We start from the raw sequence: 13,434 nt of genomic DNA, 5'->3' as shown, positions 1-13,434 counted from the left end.
ATTCAACAAAGCGGATAGCGCTATCTCTTCCTCGCTTTGCTCTGTTGCCAAATCGTCTTTCAACAATGTAGAATTAATAATTGATTAACAAAATATTTCCTCTAAATTTCGTTTAAATTCAAAAATTTACATACTGATATAATAAGCCTCTATAGACCTCACAGTACTAATAAAAACAACTTTATCACAGATCTAGAAAAATTAATCTCTGAATTGGACAATAAATCCAATCTCATTATTGTAGGTGATGCCAATCTTGATCTACTGAAGCATGACGATCAATCTGTACAGCTGTACGAGTCTATGCTTCTGTCGTATGGGTTAAAAAAGGTGTTTCTATTGTCACTAGAGAGGAACTAAGGTAGGATGTTCTCACACAGACGTGTATTGATCACTTATTCTACCATACCCTAACTCCAAAGAACTTCTATATTTACAAAATTTATTATAATATTTTTCAAAAATAATATTCAATACAGATCTCCTCTACATACTTCCTAAATTATTTAATAAATTGCCTCTGAATATTCGAGATTATTCAAAAAGTGATGTTCTTAGCTATGTAATAAATAACAATAACCTCATATAAAGAAACAGCTAGCAGAGATTTTGCTGGTACATTAATTTTTTTGAGTCACTGCCGCCAGCCAGAGCGACTACTTATAATTATTTCTTGAAATTAAACTTTCATTTCTCAATTTTTTCCCCCATGTATGTTTATTATACTTTTTGTTTTCATAAATAGTGAATACTCATTTTTCATGATTTATGATTTGATTGATATTTTTGTTTTACTTGAGTAGTTCATCTAATTTCTTTTCTTAAATTGTATTATTTTAGTTCCTAGATAAGTTTACCTTCCTTCACATCCTCTTCTTACTCCCCAACTTCCCTTTGCATGCAAATTTTTTTTCTCTTCCTCTTATCAAATTTGTTAATTTTGTTTCTTTGTAATGTACAATTCTATAATTTACTATGTATACTTATATAGGCACCTACTGAGAACCCTTCGGGTTTAGTGGGACCTCCAATGTAAATATTTTATTCAATAAAACTTGATTGATTGATCTTAATTATGGAAATTCATTATGAAGTTATTGATAAATATAATTTCTTGCTTAATGAAATATAATTGATTATTTCAAACGAGAATGATCAGTTAATATTACATCAATAGACCCAGCTACCGTCTATAGAAAGCATTGACAGGACAGATGATCGGCAACGTTGTTCTCCTATCTTTCTCCACTGGCATTATTTATTTATTCATTATAAGGCGGACCTCACTATAGAAGAGAACATCAAACACACACACACACACACACACACACACACACACACACACACACACACACACACACACACACACACACACACACACTACAGTATAGAATAAAATGTATTTAGTGAGGTACGAAGCTTTGAATAGCCAATAGAAATTATTGGTCATTCTTTGTTCAGGGGAATGAACTTCCCATTTTTCTAAAAAAACCCATGATCCTCATTTTTCTAACAAATTTTGCATCTAATAACTTATGATAGAAGATTTCAAGTCGCCTTTACTAGCTAAGAAGCATGAGATATGGTGCGAAAAATTTGATCATTATTTCAAAAGTTATGAGTTTGAAGTTCACATCAAAGGTACCGGTGATTTTAATCATTTCAGAAACCTATAAAGGCCTACTTGTGCGAAATCACAATGTATGGGCAAAGAAGATGGTGATGAAGGTCAAAGCTAAAATATGTTATTTTTTAAAAGTAAGGAAATTTTTATCAAGTGAGATAGAGGTCTAATATTGGTCTCAGACCGTAGAGAACAATATTACTTCCAGATAGATTCTGAATTATACATTTGAATGGTGACAATCGGAAAATACTGATAATATTAACAACTAAAGTTGATAGAAATTGAATTTTTCCTAAAATTTGGTTCATTTTTGGAAAATTATAACTCAGTACAACTTATTGAAGGTAGAGAGTTGCGAGTGATTTTATTCAATTGGGAATTGTATTAGCTAAAAAAGGTAGGTTTTTTCTGTTCGATGGCTGGATTTGGTGGAGATCACTGAAAACACTGGAAAAGGAACAGAATACTCTGTATTTAGAACACGGAAATTTTGCATACAAAACTTGGTGGTGGACTTTTTCCTAGGTAGGCCCACCCAAACTACATACCGTATTTAAAAAATGGAGTTACAATATATTTTGCAACTTGCAAGCCTTTTTCTATAGTAACTTGACTATCTGATGTACAATTCAACATGACAGAATATATAGAAACAATTCGAATTCATTTCATACATATAGGTTAACTAGCCAGGTGCCAGGTGGGCTATAAGTACTGTATTGAGATTTGATGGAAGAAACAATGAAGGTATTTATAAGATTTTCTCAGCTACTTATTCCTCCGCTCAATATATTTTCAATGTGCTGCTATTTCTTCTCTTCTAAGTAATTAATTAAATCGCCGCACAAGCTGGAAGCGCCTCTACACTCAATAATCTCTGGACAAACAGAGGAATGGAGTTGGGGGAAGGAGAAGCTAGTGCTAGCCTACATAGGAGCCAGAGCAACTCGAATTACCATAAACCCAGCCCAGTTCCACTCAAGACCGTAACTTACTCGCCGACCCGACGTGGTCATAATTTGAGATAATAAATATTTAAAAAATAATAACAGCCGAGCTTAGGCAAGGGGTCCCGATAATTTAATGCCTTCAAACGGGGCCCCGGTAGTATTTTATTAGGAAATTTCAATTCTGATTTTCTTCCTGTGTTATTATTACGAAAGATGACATCGATAAAAATTTTCTATAATACTTGAATCCAAAATGAGGATGGTTGAAGTTTTTCAATTATTTCTTTAAAAACTAAAACTTCAATCAGCCGCCATTTTGGATAGAAGTCATAGAAAATTTCTATTGGTGTCATCTTTCTCGTTTTGGAAAGGCCGTTAAAATGATGTATCACACAATGGGTGTTTACATTCAAAATATTTGAGTTACAACCCCTCATCATGTCTTTAAAAATCAAAACTGCAATCATCCGCCATTTTGGATAGAAGTCATAGAAAATTTCTATTGGTGTCATCTTTCTTGTTTTAAAAAGGCCTTTAAAATGATGTACCACACAATGGGTGTTTACATTTAAAATATTCGAGTTACAACCCCTAAGTCACCCCCTTATGGGGTGTTGAAATTCAGTTGTACGTCAAAAGGTAGAGTATTTTTTGATCAATAACTTATCATGAAAGTTACAGTATTATATCTACAACAGACTCCAACTTATTGAAGGGTTCCCATACATATGACTCACACTGTATAATCAATTTTATACAGAGTGTTTACGAACTGCCTACCAATACCCTAGGGCATTGTTCCTGGGTAACAAACATATATCTAAGGGCCGTTTGCACAGTATAGATTGCTAAACTCGATTAAGTTAATCTGAAAGCTAAAAATTGAAACGGTTTTCTCAGTACATTTACTAATCCAGTTTAAGTTAAACTAGTTTAGCGTTAAGTTGGTAATAGAATGTCATTGTTTATAATATCAGGAAGGGTAATTTTTACAGGAAATTTGCTATTTGTTTACAAACCATCAGTAAATTGAGGTTATATAGCTACTATTTCCTGGTTCAAAATCCACAGAGCTGTAAGCTGTACGGTAATAAAAGTGAAAAGCGATCAAGAAATTCTTCAAAAAATGATGAAATGCTATATTACTATTAGAAACAAACTTATATTTAGTTGGCACCAAAAAATATACTCTAGAATGTAAGATAAAAACCTTATTTTGTTATGAAAATTTACTTAAATCTACTACAGTCTTCCTCGTTTATCAGAAATCTCTCAAAAGCAAAATATATCAGTTATTTGTTATTAGAAACATTTTCTAATCAAAAATCACTGATACAAATTGTCTTATTCTCTATCAAGTGGCTTATTTGATCAAATACTAAATTGGCAATTGCTTTACTCAAGCAAAACCGTTAAAAAAATTCTCTATCATCCCAGAAATTTAAATGATTCGTTTTTTGCCCATTTTTTCTCAGTTCAAAAATTTCTTCGCAGTCATCTTCATCAATTGCATTAAATACTTCTATCAATTCCTGTCAATTCTATCAATAATGATTCACTATAACCTAAATAATTATTATCGTCTACAGAAGCATTAAAAACAAACGTCGAAAAATAATTTACTATTGGGCTGTATCCCCATCAAATTTTACAGATGACTAGTTAATCCAAATTATTTGGTTTAAACCTCCTGTTTTGGAGGTTTAAACTTTCCCAGAGTTTAAACTCAATACATAGTTTAAACTGATACTGCGCAAACGGAATTTTAGTTTAAACCAGAAAAAAACCAGATTTGGTTTAAGCTTTAGCTTAAACTTACACTGTGCAAACGGCCCTAAATATCATATTTAAATTGTCCGGAAGTCTTCAGTTACTCACACAGCGACCATTTTACTTTTTTACTCATTATTTTTTATGAATAATTGTTAAACATACGAAATTGAAACTTTGCTCGATCATTTATAACAACTAGACAAAGCTGGAAAAAAATTATAATTTTTTAAAATTCATAAAACAAAATGGCGGCCATTAAAAATTTTGTTTCTTAAATAACTCAGAAGCCGTTGGTTTTACAAAAAAACTCTACAATAATAACTTTTATAGAAAATTTAATTGCCTATCGATTGGTACCAGATTTTTTAAGATTGGACCAATATTAACTGAGATATGGTAGCTTTAGTGGTTCGTGGTCCAACTTTAGAGGGTTATGTAACGTTATTTTATTGTTTGAAACGACCTAAAATCGCTTACTATTAAAATCCAATGCAAATAGATTGTTGCATCATTGAGGCGACTCTATCAGCATGCCTTGATTTGCACTGCGACAAACTTTCAGTGGTCACCTATCACTAAAGCTGCCATATCTCAGTAAATATTGGTCCAATCTTAAAAGATCTGGTACCAATCGATGAGCAATTAAGTTTACTAAAAAAGTTATTCTTGTAGAGTAAAACCAACCATTCTTTTGTTAAACCAACGGTTTCTGAGTTATTTAAGAAACAAAATTTTAAACGGCCGCCCTTTCGGTTCTATGAATTTCAAAATTATCAGAATTTTTTTCTAGTTTTGTCTAGTTGTAATAAATGATCGTGCGTAGTTTCAATTTCGTATGTTTAACCATTATTCAGAAAAAATAATAAGTGAAAAAAGCAAAATGGCCGCTGTGTGAGAGTAACTGAAGACTTCCTGACAATTCAAATATGATATTTAGATATGATTTTTACCCAGGAACAATACCCTAGAGCAGGGGTACCCAACAAAATTTTCCGAAGGACCCCCTGATCCATTTATTATATTCATGCGGACCACCACAACTTTTCAAATGCACAGTAACGGAGATATTTTCATATACCGCCAGCCCCCCACCCCCACACACTTTATAGTTAATAGTTATGAGTATAGCAGTTAATCTGATGAAAAAACAGAGAAAAAATATAAAATCACTTCACTTATGGGTTACTTCATTCAAATTATTTTAAAATGTTTAAAGCTAAAATATTTTAAAGTTTTTAATAAAGAGTACTACAAGTTTTTATATTGTCTTTATTAATTTGAAATATAGGAATATATTATATGCCTTGTATCATCTTTTAAATAGGTTGTCAGAATATTTCAAACTCATAATGCAATCAGGAAGAGCCAGTTTAATATTATTATCGGTTGCTCCAGACTGTTGAAAATTCATAGAAGTTCATAACTTAATTCGATAACGAGAAGTTGACATTTGAGAAAAATACGAACCTCATCTCTATTCAATATAAATTATACCGTTCTTTCCCTAAATTTTCGGTTTATATGTCGCGGACCCTCACAACATGCCCCACGGACCCCCAGGGGTCCGCGGACCACCAGTTGGGAACCGCTGCCCTACAGTATTGGTAGGCAGTTCGTAAACACCCTGTATATAGGATAGACAACACCAATATAATCAAATACTGCAGCCATTATAGTATAGAATAGCATCGACCTCACTTTAGTAACTCATTCAATGTTTTTATTGTGATATAGTGTTGTTGTGCAGGTGGTGTGGTATAGGCTGCTATATCAAATCAATATTAAATGAAAACTACTTAGAATTATCAAAAGGGATACATTAAAACAATTTTTTAATATTCAAGTATTGATTGTTACAATTAAACTCTAATAAACTGAGTTCGTCTCAATGCATAGGCCCGGTTGCACAACAGCCTGAGCCTGTTAAATTTCAATCATGATTAAACTCCACGAATAGAATAGAAGGCTTCTCTGATACATTCTAGATTCTAGTGGGATTTAATCAGGATTAAAATTTAACATACTTTTTTCAACCGGGTGATTATAAATCAAATTGTATAATCAGTGGTTTTGAAAATCTCAAGTCGTTTCAATTCAATTTGTAAAGCCTTTAATATTTCTCTCATAAATCACCTATTAATGTTTTATTTACATTCTTTAAAACCATAAGCCTATCATGATGTAATAAAATATCAAATATAGTACCGGTAGTGATTTCATTTCAATGCAGCTGATATTACTAACGGTACAGTATTATAATCATGGTTATATAGCCACTGTATTCCTACCGGACCTGAGCCAAAAAAAAATGGACGCCATAGTTGGTGGACTTGTAGGAGTTTCCAGTAGGAAAAAAATCACTGGTGAACTGTTTAGGAGGGTCTCAGATTGTCTAAATCTCAGTTCGTCTAGTTCCAGTTTGAAATATTAATGCCGACCACCAAATACGGCGGCCATTTTTGTAGGTGCAGGTCCGGTATGTAGGAAGTCCAAGTCGGATATATTACTAGACAGTATGCCCAACGAGGAATGGCGAAAAGCCTTTCTCGCAGATTACACGGAATATTAATTCTTAATCTCACAGAATATTAATTTCACCAGATATTGATGGTGATTTTTCTAACTAATAACATACTACTAGAACCATACATAGGCATATTAATGCCGTGAAAATTAAAGTTATTATTAGATCATATATCTATACAGAATCATGATCCAAAATCAATTCTTTATCTCCTTATGATTTGGTAATTAAATATTCTATTCGGTTATAATCAAATACTGAATTTTTCAATACTTCAAAAAAGAGATGTTAATTCAACATGAATTATGTATTTTGAAATATGACGATAATTTGTTACAATATAAAAATACGTATGACGCAAATGGAAATACATGATGAAAACATGATTTTCTGTGATCAGTTTTATGTGATTTTCTAAGTTACTGGCTTGCTAATTTTGAGAAAAATAAATATTACATTTTTGAGAGGTGATCTCGAAAATTTAATAATCTCATTACTAGCAGATTTAATGTTACAGCACTTGTGAGAATAAGTTATAGATGATAAATCAATATGGTACCGAAAAAATACAGCTGCAACAGCTTTCACCAATGAGAATCTTCAACTTCAAGACTTTTTGGTTGTATTTTGCAATTTTTTTCAAAGCAAAGCAAGCTTGTTAAAATATGGAAAGGAAGTGGGAAATGTTTCTCATAGGATATTTTCAAAGACGTACCGTACACGTGTTTATGTTTGTAAGTTCCTGTCAGCATTTAAGCTAAACAAGTTTTACGAGATGATCTAACTTCCAGTTTCTCTGGGAAAATATCATCCAGCGGCCGGAATGCCTGGATCATTCTTGTAAGTCTGCGAATTAGTTGTGAAGTTATTATTCAAGTTTATGGATCATAAATTTGGCAATAAACTTTATGGTAATTGAGCGGCAGTAATTATTTAGCGGTCGCTTATTATGTATCTATTTATCAGTTGATTATTATTATAGATGTAAAAAATAAATCTATTTTGAAGGAAGACTAAACCAATTTTGTAAATAATAGTCTACGGTATGTATTATAGTCTGAAGTACGGTAATTCATTTATTATAATGAAACTAGATGAAAATACCGTAATCAAATTTTCATTGAAAGGATATAAGCACTATAAAATATAATTTTATATTTTAACAATTTAGATAGTAGAATGTTGAAATTTAATTTGGATAGTTGAATTTTGTTAGCAAAAAGTTAATTTATCGTACTCTTGATTGAAAAGAGAATAGTTGAATATAATAATTTTCTAGATCAAAATAAAGTTCCGTTATGCATGTCGTCAATGAATTTAAATCTGAATATTTTTGGTTATTCCGTCATTGAAGTTTTTTAATTTTTCACAATATAGATTTCAGTTACAATTTGATAATATTGAGGTTTTCATAGAAACCTGAATTTGTTTTACAAGTTCAAAAAATTCAGTAATTTCCAATATTACTATTATTAAGACAAATAAAAATCAAGATTATGAAGATACAATAGGCCAGAAAAAGCGAGTTTACGATTTTTTGTGAACAATGTATCCTGCACATCCTAGTATACCATTAGGCTAATAAACTACGAAAGTCAATAGTTTTGTGAAAATGTATTGGTTATAGTCAAGTAATTTTCAATCATTTTTTGTGGCTATCACCAGACATTAGGCTAATACTAGACTACTATAGACAGTGAGTCTATACAGTGGTTGCCAACCATTTATTGTAATAATTTATAGATAGATTAGATCTCCATTATATAGTTTACCTACTCTAGAGTCTAGAAGAACATGGTACGCAATAGTGAAGTAGGCCAATTTTCACACAAAAGTGTTGGACACTAAACATGTAGAAGACACATAATAAGAATTTTCTGAAACTAACTATTGTATGTAACTGTAAACTATCTAATATTTTCTGTAATTGTTGTAGTAGATTTAGTTTTTTTGGGAAATACACATTTATTTATAGATAGATATAAAGATATATTTATATATGGATAGATCTCCATTTATAGATAGATGGAGACCAAAAAGTCTGGTGTGGCGCACTCACACAACTTTCCTTGCCGTTATGAGAATTGATCACCTGACGCTAGTGTTCACGCGCATCACAAGTCTACTTATAAACAAAGATCTGAGCCAGCTGGTGACAGGACAATAACGCTGGAGACATACGAGGTCTGCTATCTCTTCTTAGTGAATCATTTAATAGAATCAACAGTTGCCAACAGTTTGCAATAATTGGATAATCACATTTTCTCGAATTTCGAGCTTATTTTTAATTTTAGGTGAAAATGTTACTGAACATTAATTGTAGACATGCTCAATCTTTTCCACTCGAATTTGTTCGTTTAAATTGTATCTGAAGCCTGATAATTGGGAATCTAAAATCCAACTTTGCATAGATGGGGCGGAGCTCCTGAAATTTTTACAGATATGGGACTTGTGACAATTGATTGAGCTTATCAATGACTATTTCAGGTATGAATTTGATCAAAATCATTGGAGCCGTTTTCGAGAAAATCGCAAAAAACCATGTTTTTCACGATTTTCTCAAAAATAACTTGACCGATTCTTTTCAAATTCATACCTGTATAGTTATTTATCAGCTCTATCAACTGGCATGAGTCTCCTTTCTGGGAAACCAATGGGGGGTCCACCCCATCCTTGGAAGATGGACTTAGTAACCTCCTTCTCGTGCATGAGGTAGGTAGGTAGCGCAGTTCATAAAAAGAACACATAGTCGAAATATTTCATCTGTAGAACAGCTGTTTTGACGACTTTAAAAAAATGACTGGTCTAAGGGTGTCCCAACGTGGGCTAGTTTCCCATAAATATTATTAGAAATGTTTGATTCTTGAATAATAAACACAAATAATGGAAAGTTATTTGATCAGCTGTTTGAGCACACTTGAAATTTGGAAAATATGAATGCCAACAATTATTATAGTCGTCGTCGACTGCGGAAGTTTACGCACAAACGAAAATGCACCTTTAAGATTCAAGTCGAGGGTTTTGCATTCCTCTTTATCTTTATATTTTTGTTTATAATTATGTTCCGCATTTACAGCGAAACGCAGCAATAGATTTTCATGAAATTCTCGAAAACGGCTCTAACGATTCTCTTCAAATTTATACCATGGATAGCTAGCTATTCATGCTATAAGCCCTATCAACTGGCATGATTCTCATTTTTGTGAAAATTTCAGGAGCTCCGTAATATTCTTGAGAAAAATGGCGGATAGTGACTAAAAAACCATGTTTTTCACGTTTTTCTCAAAAACGGTTCTAACGATTTTTTTCAAATTCATACCCTGTATAGTTATTATCAGCTCTATCAACTGGTATGAGTCTTTTCCTGGGAAACTGATGGTGGGTCCACCCCATCCTTGAGAAATGGACTTTGTAACCTCATTCTCGTGCATGAGGTAGGTAGGTAGCGCAGTTCATAAAAAGAACACATAGTCGAGATATTTCATCTGTAGAACAGCTGTTTTGACGACTTTAAAAAAATGACGACTAAAAAAATTATCGAATTTCACAATTCACACAAAGAAAAAGTACTTTGAAAACAATTATATATACACATATACAGAAGTCTAATCGTAGTTTCAAATATGAGCAAGGAAAGTTGTGTGAGTGTACCACACCAGATTTTTTGGAAAGCAATACTTTCCTTACCTAAGGTATTAGGGCAAGGAAAGTAAAAAGATGGGAAATTCATACAAAACTCTAAGAAATCATCAATTTCAAGCATGATCTTTAATATTTTCTAATCATTCCTGTACATATCCCCATTATCTTCTTCTTCTTTCAAACAGTGATTAGGCTATTGCCTGTTCCGACTCACATTCAGCTTGTAATTAAAATAAAAAAATAATAATAATAAAATCTATAAATTAATAACATCAATATAATCTAATCTAATATCATCATAAGCATCACTACAATCTACTGTTTTTATTTTATAATAAATAATGATCATTGCCATCTTTTTCGTGGCCTGCCTATGTCTCTTTTGCCTACCGGTTTATACTTGAAAATTCTGAGAGGAAGCATATCAGCTGACATTCGTTCCACATGCTCTTTCCATTACTAACAATAAGATGCAACTCTCTCATTCAGGCAGAAGATATTCAGCTCTTTCCGTATATCCTCATTCCTGAAGTGATCTCTTCTGTCACAGCCCTTAGTTCTGCGAAGAAATCTCATCTCAGGTGCCTGCACTTTACTCTCAAGTGGCTTTGATGTTACCCACGATTCACTACCATAGAGTAGTAGTGGAGCTGCCATTGTCTTATAAAATTTCATTATCGTGCTTGTGGTAGCTTTCTTCCCCAATGTCCTACTGATACTTCCACAAATCATTTGGAACCTTCCTATTTCCTTCTCTACATCCAATTAATATCCCCATTATTTAATATTTAATGAGTAGGCTCTGATCAATTGTATGAAATAGAAATATGTAGTAAAAAGATGGAAAAAGAGCTAAAGGTTTCACTATTTCTCCATAATAATATAATCTCCCCAAAATATTTTATGTTCAAATATAGGAACTAATAAAAAGATTACAAGATGTAAAAATCAAAAGGAACGCTGAAGAACCAGAGAATTTAATTTTTAAGAGTCAACAAAAATTCTCTTCACGACCCACCGGTTGGGAAGTGCTGAGCCCATATTTATTAAGGCTGTGCAAAGGCTGAAAATGAACTTTCTACTAGTGATATTTTTCAAAGTTTTTCGATTTGTATATCATCAAGCTATCAAAATGAAAAAGTTTTCTCAGAAAAAATTTTTTTTCAATCATAACTTTTTGAGATATTAGCGCAAAAAGTTTAAATTGTTGGGACAGAACAATTCAAATTCGGTAAGAGATGAATCCAGAGATTCAAGGGATAGATTCTTCATTGCATTGTTAATCTAGCAAAACAATAATTTTCTAAAAATATCAATTTTAAAGAAAGTTATTCAATTTACCAAAAATTACAAAAAGTTCGTTATTTTTGGCCATTTTTGGTAAATTGAATAACTTTTTCAAAAATCGATATTTTCAGAAAATTTTTGGTTGACTAGATCAACAAAACCATAAAGAATCTATCCTATAAATCTCATGGATTTATCACTTACTGAATTTGAAATGTTCTGTCCCAAAAATTTAAACTTTAGGTGCTCATATCTTAAAAGTAATGTTTTCATAAGAATTTTTTTTCATTTTGATAGCTTGATAGTATAAAAATCTAAAAAAATTGAAAAATATCACCAGTAGAAAGTTTATTTTCAGCCTTTGCACAGCCTTAACATTTTAGCTTATTAACGGGGAAAATATTGTAATTAAGAAAATTAAATTAAAAGTATCATCACAGAATTCAAACTCTGGTGGCCAAGAGATTGTTAGACTGATGCCTAATAGTCGTGGCTTTGAGTTACACCATTAATAATATAGAATAGAATGACTTTTATTGTTGAAGTGGCGAAGTTTGGACAGTAATGTCTACTCTACCACTTAGTTAATATCATAGATGGTTTTTCGATCATCTAATAAGTAAATCATTGCGGGCATCATCACAAAAAAACAAACAAATGATTATAATGTGATTGTGAGCTGAATATATGAATAATATGCATTTATTGAGATTCTACCATCTCCATTAATTTTATTATCAAGTTGGAAATTTGTCAAAAATGATCTTTATTAAAACGGAAAAAGATGGACAAGTTAAAAACTGGTCTAAAAAATAATGTAATGCATTAGTTGCAATAATAGCACAAGATTTACAAAACTACCAATGTAATATTACATTTTTTCTCGATTGGAATCGAATCTTCAATTCGAGATCTATAAAACCTTATAGTAAAATATCAGAGTAATCGATATACGGACAACTTTTTGACTGAGAATTTATCATAAATAATTGTGTTGCTTGTTCCATGGTATCACCGAAAAAACAAACTCTGTAAACAGAGTTAACAGAATTAACAGATCATATAGAGGATATATAAATTTAAAATAACAGTTTCAAAATAAAGTTTTATTGAGAACAAATGTAAAATGTGAATTCTAAACTTGTAATTTATAATTTTTTGGTGACGTGTCCGTGAAGTCGTCACTGGTTTGAGTTGTCTTTGCTCTTTACTGGGAGGCTTTCTTCTCTAAAAAATGGTGGCTGGCTATTGAAGGTGTTTTGTGCTCTCTGAATATTTTTCTATTTAATTGAAATTTTAATGTTTTAAATTGAGTTTTGAACAGTTTATAGTGTTCTAATTTTTGTCTATAATTATTTCTTGTGTTTACAAGCCTATAGCCATTGTTTTTTCAACTACATAAGTGGATAAGTATTTAGCTCGTAATGATTTTAGATGCTTGAGTGTGTAAGGTATTGTTCTTTGTGGATTTGTGTTATATATTGCCAAAATTCTTCTGAAGATTATAAGTTGGTTTGCTCTGAAAACTGGACTTCTCATTCATAGGCAATAGATCCATTCATAGTTTATCAAGAATCTATTATGTTGGAGCCGATAACTTTCCTTAGGTTAATAGATGGAAAATGCTATCC

This window comes from Nilaparvata lugens, chromosome 6 (assembly GCF_014356525.2).
Source record: "Nilaparvata lugens isolate BPH chromosome 6, ASM1435652v1, whole genome shotgun sequence".
NCBI classification, from domain to species: Eukaryota; Metazoa; Arthropoda; class Insecta; order Hemiptera; family Delphacidae; genus Nilaparvata; species Nilaparvata lugens.
This window is presented reverse-complemented; position numbering follows the sequence as displayed.